The sequence below is a fragment of the Impatiens glandulifera genome, chromosome 8, assembly GCF_907164915.1.
Source record: "Impatiens glandulifera chromosome 8, dImpGla2.1, whole genome shotgun sequence".
In the NCBI taxonomy this organism is placed as follows: Eukaryota; Viridiplantae; Streptophyta; class Magnoliopsida; order Ericales; family Balsaminaceae; genus Impatiens; species Impatiens glandulifera.
Window position 1 is genome coordinate 39646482 of NC_061869.1, and position 8301 is coordinate 39654782.

The following is an 8301-nucleotide window of genomic DNA, read 5'->3' on the forward strand; positions in this document are numbered from 1 at the left end:
GAAATTAGTTTGGTTTAAATAGGTATAATCGGTTTTACAACCATTTTATTTAAAAAAGGACTGAATATCACCGAGAGTAATAGACGTATGCGCTCGGTAATCATTTAAGAGTATCACTGAAAGCTAAAGAAAGGCTATCAGTAATGATTTCAGATTATCACCAAGAGCATTAGTTCTGCTCTCGGTAAAAGAATTGAATTATCACCGACAATGATTAGTGCTCTTAGTAATAATATTATCTCCTACGGCTCCAAATGCTCTCGGTGATACTATTTTTTCCTTCATCGATACTCGAATTATCAACACCTTCCTAGAGCATTTGTCGCCCTCGGTGAAAATTATCACCGACGGTAATTAGGTTTTCACCGAGAGTTTTTGCCCTCGTTAAAAGCCATTTTTTACTAGTATCAAGATGAATCCGAAAATATTATGCCTCAACTATTGCATGATCGTGATTTTGTCACCAACGCATGTTTGTGATTGCGCGATGTGTGTCTTCTTTCCGATTATAGTTATTGCATATGTGTCGGCATTAAGGGAGAATTCAAGATTTTTCCCCTAGGATGTACAGATTATAGATATTATACTATTACAGATAATAAATGAACACATTAATCGAACCGATCAACGAATACCCCTATTAAAATAAAATAAATGTAAGTTATCTAAAAGTGACGTGTATATTCTATTTAAATAACAAATTTATATATTTAAAATATTATCTCGTATGGAAAACTTTTTAAATCACGAGTATTGAAATTTATGATACTGAGTTTGTATCCACACTTAGTTTTGGATACTCATCCAGCTTATGTTGATACAAACCCATTTTAATGTAGGCTCGCCTAATTTCATCATATTGATTAAAGAGATCTTGTCATATAGAATTATGAATTGCGGGATCTCGTTCAAGAGTATTAAGATTAATTTCAACTCTTAAAACTTTTAAAATAGGTTGCTTTTATTCAGTTTTAGATGAATATTCCTCATAACTAATATTAAATTAAAGATTTACCTCATTAATCGTAGATGAAGATGAACTTCTTTTATGTTTGAAAATAACAATAATGTTTTACTTTTTTATCTTTTTTTCATTTTTTACTTTTTTTTAATTTTTTTATTTTTATTTTTCATTGTGATTTATTAACAAAAATATAGAATGAGAATATATACATTTTATTCAATCTTATACTATAGATATAAATTAATCGATAAGCTGAGAGTAAAAAAACTAATCAATAGCTAACCGAGAGGTCCGAGAGAGACGGAGAGTAGTTGAAGAGAAATTAAGTTAAAAAAACGTAAAAATTTAAATTAATTAAAATTTAAATATGTGAATGCAAAATATATAAATGAAAAAAATTTATAAGTCTCAATAGAAATTTGGGAAATATAGTATTATATACATATAGTTAATATATTTATATAATTGTTTTTTTAAATTGATTATAGGTTAATTGTCACTGGATGAAATTCGACTCGTGTGGCATTAGGCTAGATCGACCCAAATTCTAGCTAATAAGTCTATTTAGACAATATAAGAAGAACTTAGAGAGAGAAATTTTTGATAATAATAATTATATTGATAGAATAATTGGTAATTACAATGTAATATCTCTAAGGTATTGATTGGACTTATGAGGTACTAAATTAAGAATTGCCTTTCAATTACAAATTAATTACATTAATTTAGGATATCACTTCTTTAACTATAATATCTCTTCTTAAATTAGAATATTTATTCCTTAATTATAATATCTCTTCCATAACTAGATTATTCATTGAGTTGGGCCTACTTAAGAAATGGGTCCTTTGGGCTAGGAAGATTTGTGCACTGTAAGACCAAGACTTTAATGAGCATCGACATCCTCTTGAATGGGTCGTGACACTAATGGGCCGTAACATAAAGTTCACCATTGGTCGACATATGTTGAGGTTATCAACAACATAGACATGCGCCTCCTTCAAATTCTTCCACCTAAAATTCCCATGTTTCTTTCAAGCATGAAACATATGGTGCCTCTAGAGATGATTCAGGCGGAAGTAGCTCGTTGCTACGACTTGAACACAAAATCTTCGAAATGTAAATAAGATAGAAAACATCGTGAGTGACTTAACAAACGCAAAAAGATATAAGATGGTATTTTTGTCTCTCTTTGAGGCAATTCATACCACTTTTAACGGTTTTAATAATAATTATGCTGAAATATGTAAATGCAAATGGAATATTTAAAGGGTAAAAATTAATTTGTGCCAACATCGTTTATATATGGGCATCACAACAAAAGTCATAATGGCTGGTTGTTGATGTTCAATGCCATGTAAAAATATTTTTTCCATTGTAAAATCACTGTTATTATTATTATTATTATTTTGGAGGATATCATTGTTTGGCATAATGACCATTCGGGCCTTAAAGATAGTCAAAAGACTCAAAACTACTCAATATAAAATCATGGACTTTCTCCGTAGGCCATTATTCACGTCCGTAATAGTGATCAGTAAAAATGCATCACTTTTTAATATACAAGATTATAAGTTATATTAAAGTGATGGGCCATCAAGAAGGAGTAAAATATGAAGTTTGGGAATTGTTTGATTTTTTTCAAAAAGTCATAAACAAAAATAGTGTTCAAGACAAATTGTAAAATGAAGTTATGCCATGAACAAGTAATGGTTCATGATCAAATCCTAGTAGTCATACATGTAAACTAGTAATTAATATGGTTATCCTTAGACAATATTTGATATTTTATTTATTCAATGGAAACTATTATTTATAGTTTTGTTAAAAAAATTATTAAAAATTAGTATTTCACTAAAATAGTTCAAGTCACAATAATTTTATTTACAAATAAAATATGGTCTCAATAAAAAATAACTTAAGTTAAATAAATGTTTGATATCAAAAATGTGCTAACCTGTTAAATAAAAAAAAAATTGTTCTATTTTATTAATGAGATAAATCTTATTAAATATTAATATAATTTTATTTTATTTTTCACAAAAGAAAAAGAAGAAACCAAATCCATACTAATTCATGTGTGTTCTTCCACACACACACACAAAGTGATTACTGTGGTCCAGACTCACCCTCTAAATAAGAGAACTCAGTGTTCCTTGTGCTAATTCTGGTCGATCTTAGTACTATATAATTTAATTAAATTTATTTATTTATACTAAAATTTCTAATTTCTTGAAAAAAAATGAGTTATAATTTTGTTACTATTAAATGTTTTAACATTTAAATAGAAATGTATATAAATACAATTGTATTCATATTATATGTGAAATAAGTATCATCAACTACATTGATTTTAGGAAGTCAAAACAAAAATAGTGTTTAGCACAAATATTAGTTCGTCACACTAATTAATATTGTTGTTGAATCATTAGACTAAATTTAATATTTTTCTTCAACTGATAAATACTATAATGTATACTTTTGTTTTTAAAATTGAGAATTTATCATTATTAAACATTTTATTAAATAATTGTAACTATATATTATCAATATAATGTTTTCTATTTTCGTGTAAAAGAAAAAGAAAAATAATACCTACGAATTCACATGTTCTTCTAAACACAAGACTCATTCCATTGTTCACCGCTTATCCTATCTGGAAAAAGACCAAGTTTCATGGTAAATAATTTATGACTCCAAAGTTTTAACTTCTTAAAATTATATATAAATAAAATTGGAGTAGTTATATGTGAATGGTATTAGTTTTAGCTGTTAGCTGTGTACTGTGGTCCATAATTTCAAGACTGACACTCTCTCATTCAATATTAGAAATAATAATAATAAAAAAATAATGTTAATAACACATGTTACATGTCATAATTTACAAATCTCCAATTACATAGTAAAAAAAGGGTCATGTGCTGTGCCTATAAATAGACCAAGAATGGCTAGCAATTCACTTCACAATTAAACCATTTCAACTTTAAAGGCATTACTATTGATAATGGAGAAGCAACTAATTCTTCTCTTTACTCAATGTCTTTGGTTGTTTACTCTCTTAACATTTCCTTCCTTCATAAATTGTAAACTCGACCCTCATTTTCCCTCGCATGATCTTTACTCTTTGAACCGATTTGACTTCCCTAAACATTTTATGTTTGGGGCTGCTACTTCAGCTTATCAGGTACATACATATAAGCCAATTATATCTTATAGGCAGTCAAAATAATACAAGTATTTTACTTCTTTTTATAAACAAGTAAATTCAGTTTACTTTTAAGTTAACTTTGACAAAATTTCTATACATAATTCTTAGTACTAACTCTTTTAATTTATAATATTTTTTTCAGTATGAAGGCGCAGCATTTTCTGATGGCAAAGGGTTAAGTATCTGGGATACTTTCACTCATGAACAACCATGTCTCTCTCCTAACCATATTCTACTATAATCTTTTAATTTATATATATTATTGAGAAATATTAATTTTTTATCGCATAAAATAATTGAATAGAAAAAAAATATAGTGACGGTTTACATTACCATATCTCTATTGGAGAAAAGTAAATATAATAATAATAAGTGTTTTATCAATAGTGACGAAAAATAATTAATTGAGACGGTAGAAATACCATCTTCATTGATTGTTAGGGACAAGAAATAGCGACAATATTTTATTCCTATTACCCTCTATATTTTATTAAATTTCATTTTTATTTTGTCTAATTTCTACTGTTACTTTCATCTATTTATTTATCTTCACTCTGCAATATATAAATGCTCTTTATTATATTTGAAAGGACAAATTAAAACCAAATATATATAATATTTTATAATTCTTTTTATATGAAAACTCTTTACTATCTTTTAATACATAATTTCTTTTGGATGTATCTCAATAAAGAATGATATGATTAACGAAGAGAAGAAGTACTATTCCATTTTAAAGTCCATATGAACAAAGAACAAAGAAACAAATAATTAGAAAATGCTTCAAGAAATAGATACGTTTTTATATCTATACAAGATTAATTTCTAATTTGTTTCATTATAGACTTAATGAAATAAATGAAATTGTCATCTCTTTCTTTGCTAGGTGAAGAATTGCTTGTCTTTGTATAGATTTGTTTATTTTTTGAATAATAAATAAATAATTCTGAAATTGACATATATAACCAATAAGTTTGATTGCCTTATCCATAGACTTTATATCTTCTCAACATTAAAATGCAATTACAGGGAAAGTAGCAAATCATAGTAACGGAGATGTGGCACTTGATTCATACAATCGTTACAAAGTAAGTAATTTTGTTGTAATAAACAAATAAATTTTACCCACTAATTAGTTTAAGTAACCTGAGTAGTGCATAAAAAAAAAGGTTAAAAGTCACTGTTATAATTTTTACTAAAAGATTGTCATCACTTTATAATTCTAAAAACTACCAATCCAAATCAATTTTAGTCAATTTCCATCCAAATATTGTGAAGATGCTTATATTTCATTTATTTACATCTTCAATTAAAAGATATATATATATATATATAATATATATGTGTGTGAGTAAATTTAAGATCACCATTATATATTATAAATTTTATATAAAGAATCCCAACAAAAGGCCACAAGGCCAACATGAGGAAATAACAACAAATAAGAAAGTGATAAATTTATCAGTCATGGTATATATCATGTCTTGAACATCAATGTTAACATTTTATCACTTTTATTATAACAGAGAAAATTCCCATAAGTAGGGTCAAATCCAAACTTTTTAGAACATTAGAAATGAACCCCTTTTTTAATAAATAAAAAAGTTAAATTCATTTCTTTAGTCTACATTTTGCAAAAAGTCGTACTAAAATATTGAACAAAAAATTTTTAATACTCAGAATACGTAATCATAAATTATAAAAGATTGTCATAAAAAGAAAAAATCAGATTGTAAAATCTTAAACATATAACCAATGAGATTATGAGTTTTTGTGATATATACTTAAATTTGTATTCTTCACATACATAAATGAACATATATTATATATATATATATATATATATATATATATATATATTTATTTTTAGTAAAATCTTCTCTTGTTGCAGGAAGATTTTAATATCTTAAACAACATTGGCATGGATGCTTACAGAATGTCAATCTCATGGAGCAGAATATTGCCTAGTAACTACATTATTCCTTTTTTTTTATTATATATCTATATATATATATATATATATGTATATATATATATATATATCTATGTATATATATATATATATATATATATATATATATATATCATATATGTATATATCATATATGTATATATGATAATTGACTCTATATATATGTATAAATGTTGATTGTAGATGGATCCTTGAAGGGTGGTAGGAATGAGCTCGGCATCCAACATTACAAAAAATCTTCAATGAGCTTGAATCGAAAGGTCAATTATAATGCATGCATGCATTTCATTACTTTTTTTGTTACACTTTTATTTAGATGAATAAATAAATAGGTACAAAGCCATTTGTGACTATATTCCATTGGGATCTTCCGCAAGCACTTGAGGACGAATATATGGGTTTTCTCAGTCGCGATATTGTGTAAGTAAAAAGTATATATTTTAAATATGATTTTTTTTTCAAGAATTATTAAATAAGAATAAGTGCATCAACTAATCATGTCTTTCTTTAAATATTTATTATTACAGGCAAGATTACGTTGACTATGCGGAAATTCTTTTTCAAGAATTTGGTGATAAAGTAAAATATTGGTCTACTTTTAACGAGCCATACATGTTTATTCTCGGTGGTTATATCAATGGTAGCATGGCTCCGGGTTATTGTTCTCCTTGGTTGACAAAATTGAATTGCACACGCGGAGATTCGGCAGTTGAACCTTATTTGGTTGCTCATTATATGCTTCTTGCTCATGCAGCGGTCGTTAAACTATATAGAGAAAAATATCAGGTTAGCTATTTAGTTATGAAATTTTATTAATTTTTTTTTTGCTTGGATGAAATTTTACTATCGAATTCTTTCTTTACATTACTATGAAAATAGATTTGTTATAAAAAAAATTAAAACATTGATTATAGACATCATGAAAATCACTAAAAACTGAAAGCAAAATATCTATCAATGCACATGTATATAATGAATTAATTTACAGAAAAAGCAAGGAGGTGAAATTGGAATAGCTCATGTTGCTGATTGGACTGTACCACTCACACAATCTGCAGCAGACAAGGAAGCTAGGGAAAGGGCTACTGATTTCAGCTTTGGATGGTTAGATTAATATTATTCTCTATTCACAATATTATCAATATGATTTTATATTTTCAAAACTTTACAATTCTTTTTCTTAAGCTAGATTTGTTTCCATTAATAATGACCTTGTAAAAAACAATACAAAACAAACTTACATATATATATAAATTGATAACTAACTTGTTAATATAATATCGCAATTAATACCAATAGGTTTGTTGAGCCTATGATTCACGGTGACTACCCTGAAGTGATGCGTCGCAATGTAGGAGTCAGACTTCCGAAATTTACCGAAGAAGAGTCTGCTTCGTTGATAGGTTCATTTGATTTCATTGGTCTAAATTATTATTCAGCAAAATATGTATTCAATAGAAAAGTTCCAGCTAATCCAAGTGAAGAGACATACTTCACAGATATTAATGTCTACACTACAGGTAAGTTAAGATGATAATTAATTAATTAATTAGTTATTAAATTTGTTTGGCTAGCTCATGATTAACTATTTATTCTTAATTATCTCTTTCAATTATATGTTCTTTAGCTGAGCGCAACGGGCAACTAATTGGGATTCCGGTATGTATCTATGAAATTTATTATATTCTCGATTAATTAATAGTTTATATTTAAAATTATAATCTTGATGTTGATGACATTTCAGGCTCCTGGTTCAGCTTGGATTTATGTCTATCCAAGGGGAATTCGTGATTTCCTTATCCATGTAAAGGATAAATATGGAAACCCAAAAGTTTTTATCACTGAAAATGGTATATTTGAATATTAATTATGTCACACTTCATTTATGCATGTCTTTTTAAAATTAACTAAATCAATACTGATATTATCACACAGGGATATCTGAAAAAAATGATCCCTCAATTCCGCTTAGTGATGCCCTTAATGACCCATGGAGAATCAAGTACCACTTTTCCCACCTTGACTTCCTTAGAGTTGCTATAGAGTAAGTTGATATCATTATTATATGTTCATTAGAGCGCAAAACTAATTTCATCAAGGTTGTGAGTTCAAATATTCAAACACAAATTACTTAAATAAAATTATAAGTTTGCTTGA

General features: G+C 27.1%; 1 pseudogene; it reads left to right on the forward strand.

Moving 5' to 3' along the window:
* Positions 1 to 3935: 3935 nt before the first annotated feature.
* LOC124912004 lies at positions 3936 to 8192 on the forward strand (annotated as a pseudogene).
* The last annotated feature ends 109 nt before the right edge of the window (positions 8193 to 8301 follow it).